Source organism: Mustela erminea, chromosome 3, assembly GCF_009829155.1.
Source record: "Mustela erminea isolate mMusErm1 chromosome 3, mMusErm1.Pri, whole genome shotgun sequence".
Lineage (NCBI taxonomy): Eukaryota > Metazoa > Chordata > Mammalia > Carnivora > Mustelidae > Mustela > Mustela erminea.
In genome coordinates, this window is record NC_045616.1 from 48,220,426 (window position 1) to 48,230,174 (window position 9,749).

At 36.3% G+C, this 9,749-nt stretch overlaps 1 long non-coding RNA gene across 1 annotated transcript in view; it reads left to right on the plus strand.

Annotated features, from left to right (window-relative positions):
- The window catches only part of LOC116586144, a 108,690-nt gene extending 99,237 nt beyond the window's left edge, over positions 1-9,453 (plus strand). The window contains exon 4 of the long non-coding RNA XR_004283907.1: positions 9,395-9,453. This is a non-coding gene — a long non-coding RNA (uncharacterized LOC116586144). The remainder of the gene's footprint in view (positions 1-9,394) is intronic.
- Positions 9,454-9,749: the final 296 nt, after the last annotated feature.

Sequence of the window (9,749 nt, forward strand, 5' to 3'; positions counted from 1 at the left end):
GTCACTTTAAGGCTTTTAAAAAAGGTTAAATTTTCACATATTTTATTCTATATAGAAGTGTTTTTCCACAAAATAATTACATACTGGAAGTGTTTTTATCATATGTAATATTTAGATAAGTAGTATTTATTAAATTTAACGTCATTAAGGGAAAACAGCCAATTAACAAATATTTCTCAAATAATATACTGACATATGATATACAAATAATTTCAGTGTCCCTCTAAAAACACCTGTTCATTCATACCCATTAGTAAATCACTATAATATCTCTATTATGACATTTTACCTATTATTTTTGATGTTTCTGCATATGTAATACATAAATAGTCCCTGCTTTTGTTCTCTCACTGATTTTAGTTAATCTAGATAAATGATACATAGTTTCCTCAAGTCTTTTCGGAGTACTTAAAGATTTTTTATGTTGCTTGTATGAATGGATAAGTAGCTTAACTATTTGCAAATGATAAATTTGTTTAAAATAATATTATAAAATTTATTTAAAATGTAAAATAAGGTTTTTATAGGAATTTTAGAACTGAGAAAGACTCTTCAATTAACTGTTTCTTAAAAAATTATTTTAAGAATTCTGCTTTACCTTCTAAATCATGTCATTTCATCCAGAACAAAAGCATCCATTCATAAACTTCAGAATTTGATGAGTTTCAAGAAATGTTGCCACTGACAATATTTGCTCTGATGTGTTTTGTATCCAAACAGGGATATAATAGGTAGTAGTCACAATTCACTGTTAGCTCTTCTTTAAGCTCTGACTCATGGGTTTCAGAAGTGTGCAGAACAAACATTTTTATCAATCTGAAAGGTTGAAGATTATTACTAGTCTAACAAACATTGATACTTCTTTTTTGTGTTTATTTTTCTGCTGGAAATCTGAGATCTATAGCATCTGTGGGGGAAATGGGTGCTTATGTCTGATAACCTACCAAACTGAACAGCGTTGATAACCAGTACAGAGGTAACATAACATCTTTTGTCCAGGTAAGTCCTGGAAGATTCTAAGCCCTCAAGAAGTCCTCCAAATAGGGGACAACCCCACAGATACAGAATACTACCAGTTTGCTCCTAATCTTGCCATTGGGCTAGAAGAGATGAGCCTCTAGGGCTCATTGTAAAACAGGCCCAACGACTGGTTTTCCATACATTCATTCATAATGATCAATATTTGCTGATAACGATAGCAAATGAAAGTGAATTAATCAGGAATTTTGCCATTGATCTACACATGATTTAACAGGTATACAAGTTATAAGAATAAATAATTGTAATATTTATTTAAAAATGTAAAGGGAAGATTTTATGCTCAGAGAACCTTTAGTTAGTATGACTGAAAGAAGCTACATGGAAGATGTGATATTTTGGCTGTGACTTCATGATCATGTGGGATCTATATGGCCATTCCAATGGAAGGAAATGGCATGAATAAAGTTATGTAGGAGAAAAAGCGAGAGTTTAAGACATGAACAACGTGAAGAGCAGGTAGTTTATAAACAAAAGGATATAAAGACTAGAAAAACATTTGAGTGAGGGCAGATCATAGAGGTACTTGAGATCTATTTAAAGGGTTTTGTTGTTTATCTTTGAGGTAATAGGGAACCATGAATTCCTTCAGAGCATGAAGATAAGACTTAAGGAAGATTGAGGTGGTTTAGGGAATGGGGCCTTCTGAAATAATCTAGGTGAGAGGTAATAAATTCTATTTTAGGGAAAGTAGAAAGAAGGGAGAGGTAGTGGGATACTGAAAAGTAACTGAATGATTATGGGAAAAGGGCAAGAAAGAAGTGAAAGACAACTGAGGACACAAGCAAATGTGGCTATTAAAAAAGCAGATGTAGTAACAAAAAGAGTCAAAGGAATGTGATTTTCTTAAGATCTGCAGTCAACTCTTTATGGAAATAGTAGCTCTGGATAAAGCTACCACACTTGGTAATTTTTTAATTTTATGTATATCCTGCTTAGGAGTATTGTACTTAGCACCATCCTACTATAACATCATTATAATGATGATACTCTCATATTTATAAAGTTTTAATTGAAATAAATTGATTTTTTTTTTACTCTGCTAGTGTCAGCTGCCTGTACCAAGTGAAGAAATGACCTTCCTTCTTTCAAAAACTGCTTATTACACAGATATAAGACCTATGTATTTCATTTCTATATGTGTTCTGTCAATCCATGGAACACTTCAGCTGTAGGATTTCTTTTAGTATAGATAAAGGCCAATAATGTATGAAATAGACATTATTACCAACATAACATTACAAAAGATGAGGCAAAGAGAGTGCATTCAACATTATAGAAGCTGTGTATGTGTGTATACTCTGTGTGTGTGTGTGCGTGTGTGTGTGTATAATTACATATATTATTTTCTTTAAAAATAGTAGTTATTTCCTCTAGTGTTAATAATGTTTCTGAACCCTCACCAGGCATGTGGCCAGCCACCCAAAGGAGAGTTTTAAGCTATGGAATCAAAATCATCTGGTAAGGCCAGTGAGCGTCAAACAGGAGAGGTGGTTTTATATAATTTTTATAAGGTCCTCAAGAGTTGAGGGACTCTAAATCTCCCTTAAATGTCTCCAGTAGACACAAATAAATGGAAAGGTATTATGTGCATATGAATTGGAAGAATCAATATTGTTAGAATATCCCTATTACTCAAAGCATTATACAGATCCAGTGCAAGCCCTATCTGAATTCATATATATGATCTATATAACATAGATCATATAGATCATGTTACATCTATATAATACAGATCATATATATGATATGATATATAGATATAGTTATATATCTATATGATATATAGATATAGATATATTATCTATAGATATAGATATATTATCTATAGATATAGATATATATATCTATACATATATATGATATACAGATATAGATATATATGATATATATGATATATGATATGATATATAGATATAGATATATTATCTATATTATCTATAGATATATATATCTATACATATATATGATATACAGATATAGATATATATGATATATGATATGATATATGATATATAGATATAGATATATTATCTATTTATCTATAGATATAGATACATATTATAGATAGATATATAGATATATATACATATAGATATTATATATATAATATATTATATATTAAATGTTATATATATTATATATTTATCTATATATTATATATGAATTCAGATAGGGCTTGCACTGGATCTCTATGATGCTTTGAGTAATAGAGACAGTCTAACAATATTGCTTCTTCCAATCATATATATATATTGATTCTTCCAATATGCCAACAGTATTGATTTTTCTAATCATATATATGTGTGTGTGTGTGTGTGTGTGTGTGTGTATGATGAAGCTCATAGAGAATGGATTGATGGTTGCCAGAGGTGGGTGTGAGAGATAGGAGAGATGGATGAATGTTTTTGTTTTTGTTTAAGTTTAAATAAATAGAGTTAAAGAAAGTCTCCTGTGTTTTATCACTCTCCTAATTAAGAAGTTCCTGCTTATGTCCTGTTGAAATTTTTCCTGCTCCATTTTCTATTAGTTCTCCAAGGAGCAACTGTTATTTCCTTCCCTGAGTTTGGTGAGGCCTCAGGTGTTGGTCCTCTCCAAATATTTTGTGGCTGTGAACTGACTTGAGAATACATTCTCTTCCTCATTGTTCAGTATTGTTTGAAGAAGCACCAGCCAGGGAATGTTCTGGAACTTGTAGCATGAATCAGGCGTGGCGTAATCATAGGAGAAGGCAATGTAAAGAGCGTGAGGAGTGAATTGGGCAATCCCTCAAAATCATCAAGTGTCCTTTGCGGCCTCTCTTGCTCACGGATCTTCATACTCAAACCAGGACATTGTAGTATCTGGGAAAGAATAGATGCAGTATGAAGTCCTGTGGGCCTGTAGCCAGAAATATTTCCTCTTAGAAGACACAAACCTCAGTAATAGAATTGAACAAGGGTGAGACAAAGAAGAGTGTAGAACACTGCATTTTAGGAGACAGTCTCAGCAGCTAAGCCTGTACTTGTGTGACTATGAAAGCAAGTGCCTTCTTCTACTGTGTGCAATAGGTGCCCGTTGCCTTATTCTAGTCACTGACCCTGGATGAAAACAAGTCTTTTGAGGAAAGCGTCATGCTTCCCAAGATGTGAATTGCATTTCTCTTATTCTTTTGCCCTGTAGGCCACAAAGATAATAGCAGATGCTTGGGATGGGAAGAGAGGATTCTTCGGGTCCAGGTCCAGGGGTTGTGTGTTAATTAGGACCCTACGGTTGTAAGCAACAGAACTGACTTTTTCCAACTAAACGAAAACAAACATTTCTGGAGAAAATATTGGGGTAGCTCTTAGGGTAGAAAAGAAATTTGTAGAGGCAGGTTGAGGAAGGACAACGTTTGGTTGATAAAGATATGGAAACATTCGAGCATTTGTGCACTGTTGATGAGAATGTAAAATGGCGCTGCCATGATAAAAGGTGGTTTGAAGTTTCCTCAAAAAAATAAAAATAGGACTACCATATGTTTTGGTAACTCCACTTCTGAGATTATTCAGAAGAATTGAAATCAGGATCTTAAAGGAATATTAGCACTGCTCTATTCATTGCAGCACTATTCACAATAGCTAAGTTGTGGAAGCAAGCTAAATGTCCATTGAAAGATGAATGGATAAAGGAAATGTGGTATACACATGCAATGGAATTTTGCATTTTTAAAAAAGAAGAAAATTCTGCAATATGCCACAACATGGATGAACCTTGAGGACATTATGCTAAGTGAAATAAGCCAGTACAGAAAGAGAAATACTGCACAATTCCATTTTTGTGAGGTATCTAAAATAGTCACATTCATAGAATCAAAGGGTGGAATGGTATTGCTAGGGGCTGAAGGAGGGCAAAATGAGAAGTTACTATTTAATAGACCTAAATTTTCAATTAAGTGGGGGGAATAAGTGTTAGAGATCTTCTGTACAATAATAAGCGTATATATAATCATCAGTATTGTATTGTGCACTTAAAAATGTGTTAAGAGGGTAGCTCTTACATTAAGTTTTCTTATTATAATAACATGAATTTAAAAAAAAAATCATGGGGCGCCTGGGTGGCTCAGTCACTTAAGTGTCTGACTCTTGATTTTAGCTCAGATCATGATCTTAGGGTCATGAGATAGAGATCCATGCTGGGCATGGAGCCTGCTTAAGATTCTCTCTTTCCCTTTCTCTCTGCCTGTCCCTTACTCCTTTCTCTCCCTTAAAAAAAAAAAAAAAGTCTTCTTCAAATTAAAAACATAAGAAAGAAGAAAAATTCTTTGTGATTGGAATTCTATCCGTTTCACCACCTCATAAGTTCTGATTAAATGAGACATCATCTACAAATCTTGAGGACCATGTCAGCACAAAGACTTATTTTTAAGTGTTAACTATCATAGCAATGTTTAAATACCAACTTGAATCATTTTGGAAAGCAATTTGAGCCAAGCTTCTCAATCATTTTTTTACTCATTTCACAAATATGAGCACTTGCTATGCAATTAATTGCTGGGCACTATGTTAGGCAGTGGGCATCGAAGAATTAAGATACTGTTTCTGCCTTCTTGGAACTTACTGTCAAATGGGAGTAGAATTTGGGGGACAAGCATGTAAATAATGACACAGCCAATGTAGTGTTACAGATACTTGCAGGGTGGTTGAGACTGAGAGGGAGATTTTGGGGAGAAGAGGGTAGAGGGCAGCAGAAGGATAAGTCATTCTGCCTTAATTCTAGGACTAGGACTTCATGGAAATGTATTGTCATAATAAGAGTTCACGAATGCGGGACATCCACAAAGCAATAAAAATCTCTTTGAACCAAGCTTATCAATCCTCCATGTGAAAATGCTTCATGAATCACAATCACAGGAATCAAAACTTTATTCAAATTATTACTTGCGTTCCCACATTGAGCAAGGCATTATTTTCTTTTAAGCGATTTTTAGAAGATCAAATATGTGCCTAATGCCTTTTCATTTTTTCCCATACTTTCAAATTTATTCTTATTTAGTTCTCAAGAGAATTTTTAAAGCAAGTAATATTTTTTTATTCAGACTGAGGCTCCCTTACCTAATCTAGGCTGAAAGGAAGCCTGCTGATCACTTGGGCTGAATTAATCCACCCGCTTTTCCTTCCTTCCTTCCTTCCTTCCTTCCTTCCTTCCTTCCTTCCATAGATAAAAATAAATTGAGCCCCAGTTAGTAAGGGATTTTTCCTGTGTCATGTACCTTTGACATATGAATAAGACAAAGGCCTAAGAGTGTAAATAATTTAAGGCAGGTAATGCACCTAGGTGTTGAGCAAGCTGAACTGAGCTTTGTGGGATATCTGAAGCCCAGACTCAGGCTCCTTTCTTGCAAAGCAAGCAACAAAAGTGGTTAGGGATAAAACTCTTCTCCCCCTACAAAATGTGTATATTTTAAATGGCAACCATTTCTCTTTTTTCTTTTCCTATTATTGTGTTGGAGAGGCAGTCTGTCCTATCCTAGCAGTGGAGAGTTCTGGCTCAGAAGGAGCCAGACCTGGGCCTGCATCCTGTTTTTATCACTTACTAGGAGTTTGGTATTGGACAGTTTGACCAACCTCAGTGAGCCTCAGTCTGTGAGATAGTAAGAGTTCAAATGAAGATAGTAGTATCCTGTATGCACCTGTAATATTAATTAGCAGAAAAAATTGAATGGGACGAGAATATTGATTTTGTTCCAGTATTAGGGTTCTCTAGAGAAATAGAACCAGTAGGTTTGACAGATTGACTAATTGATTGGTATTGAGGAATTGGCTCATGCAGGCTGGGAAGTCCAAAATCTGAAGTTTGGACAGCAGGCGGAGACTTAGGGAAGAGTCAGGTAGCAGATCAAGTCCAAAGGTCATTCACCAGTGGACTTCCCCCCTTCCTCAGGGTATGTCAGTCTTTTGTTCTATTAAGGCCTTGAGCAATTGGATGAGGCCCGCCCACATTAGAGAGGGTAATCCTGTTTGCCCACAGACCACCAGTTTAAATATTAATCTCATCCAAAAACACCCTCACAGAAACATCCAGAATTATGTTAGACTGCATGTCTGAGCATTGTGGCCCAGACAAATACACAAATAAAATTAACCGTCAGAGTTCCAAAGCACCTTAACCCTGTTTGAAAGTTTTTGTTGTCTGGTCTAGTGAAGCTACCCACCATTTCAGTCATAGAACTCAAGCCAGCTGGGTTTTTTGTTTTGTTTTGTTTTGTTTTTTTGACAAGTTGGGATGCAAATCGCTCTCTCTTCTTGATAATAATGAAGCAGTCATAATTTATGATGGGCTCTGTCAGTTTTTCTTCACAAGCTGGTTACGGTTACGGACATTGACTTGCTCTCTCCATGCTACCTTCTTCCAAAGTCCAGTCTGCTTGTACTCTTCCCAAACTAATTATAGAGGCACCTCTTCATGCACTGATAGTCACAGCCAAGTCCCTCGCATTTCTCGGAAGGATTGACATTCCTGTCAGTAGCAATAACTGGCCATTAGTGGTTGTTAATGCCATTCAGGTCCTGGCCAGGAAACCTACCCTTGTTTTTGGAATGAGTTCTGTGGGAAGCAGTCACCTGGTGTGGAGCTCTTTCAGTTGGGGCTTTGGTGGCTAGGACAGGTCCGAGAAAAGCTATGCATATTTTTAGGCCAGCCCTCTTCTGTCAGAAGCCGTGGAGAAGGTGGAGGAGCGTCATCCGTCTCCTGTTTGTCAGGTGATAGCACAGGGGATGCTCCAGCCAGAATGGCCTGGCTGATGCAAGTGGCCTTATTTGCCTTGTGCTATGGTACATGTTATGAATGCTGCCATTTCATGTTCTTTTCCAAGGAGATTGTCTCTGGTGTTTTTATCGTCCTGGGAAATGTGGTACCAGAAATGATCACCTTCCTGGCAATTTTCTTTGAAAATGGTAAACTTTTGCAGAGTTTACTCTCTCTTCTATTAGGGTTGATAATGAGAAATTGTGAGGATTATTAAACACTCCTAGCTTTCAGTAGGAGCTTATTTAGCACAGATGTTTCTATAATTGCAGTACACTGGGAAAATTCACAGTGTTCAATGGCCCAAAACTCATTATTACTTATTACTTCTACCTGTGTATGGTGGTGCTCGTAAGCTGGGCTGAAATGTTTAATTTAGCAGGGGCTATAGCTGTGTATCTCAGCTGTTTTAGAAAGACTATTGAGAAGAAATTATAGGATGTTCTGCCCAAACCCTTACTACTTATTAATTTTTGAACCATTACCTGGTACTGTGATATGTACTTTATTATGGGTTTGGGCGACATCACTGTTAAGACTCTTTCCGACAATTCTCCAGCTTATGGCCCTGAGGAAAAAAAATGGAATATTAAGAGACTTTTAGAACAAACAATGTAGCTAACCATTGTGTTTTATGGGGGTAAAAAACCTGAAATGGGTACAACCGTATTCAGCTTTCTACCACTTTAGAAAGCACAGCTCTCTTGTTTCAGCAGTCTTGCTTGTCCTTGTAATGAAAGCATGGCAATGTTTAAGAACAAGGGTTCAGAAGATGCAAAGACAACACTTTGAAAAGGTCTCTCAAGAGAATGCAAAATCTCCTCGTATTCCCTCGTTCTCTCTATCCTTAAGACCAAAGCCATAAAGATTCCATCCCATCCTTTATTTCTGTAAGGCGAGGAGAGGTTCTTTCGGCTTGGCTGCCAGTCTGCGAGGGGAAAGCTAGATAAGCACACCTATGGGAGTTCAGTTGTGCTCTCTCCTTGGGTGACCAAGTTCTGGTTTACTGGGGACTTTCCCAGTTTTAGCGCTAAGCACTCAGAGTCCTATGTCCCAGGAACCTGTCTTAGTTTTGGGTAAATTGAGACTGCTAGTCACTCTGTGTCATGGCTACGTAGAGTTCCTGTGGTCTTGGCTAAAGTTGGAGCTACTGTCCCAGGAGTTGAGGTTTCATGGGTATGTCAGAGACTGCTGGTTTTTTCTTTGTACCTGGAAAATCCCGGGATTCACACAATTAATGTAAAATAAAGAAGAATATAAACATGAATTCAATTGCCATTTTCACTCCTTCAAGCCAACCATAGAAGCTAGCAGAGACTAAAGAATGCATCTTGTTAAATTGGAACTAGATCTCAAATATATAAAGTTTGAGCTTTAAAGCAAGGCAAAAAATGTTTGCTTTTTATATACATTTGCTATAACTGAATTAGTCCAGATCACATGTATTTGGTAGTGGCAAAAAAAAACAGTTATAAAGTGGCCTAGTGAATTTGGATAACTTAGATTTATATTTCTACCTTATGTGAATATTCTTGTTCTTTAAATTTGAAGATAAGTTTATTTTTCATCTTTTATTCTTTGCCTCAATTAGGTTGATTGCCTGCTTGGATCACCCCGCCTTTCCTCCACTGCCCTGCACACCATCAGAAGTAAGAGTGATGACCCCATTTCTGTTTTTTTCTCCCGTTTGCCTAAAGAAAGCAAATAATTTCTGAAAACACTATGAAGTTTCAGTAGGTATGTAAGACTCTATTGAGATCAGTAGATTTGGTATAACAAAGGTTAACATGAATCATATTTTCCTTAGAAAGTATATGGAAATGCTTCCAAAAACTAGCACCTTATGCCTTGTGTTGAGTTATTCTGGAGGATAGCAAAAGGGTGTCCATTTTGTTGATGTTCCTTTTCCACACTTACGTGAGTTGTGCCGGGTTGTAAAGTACATG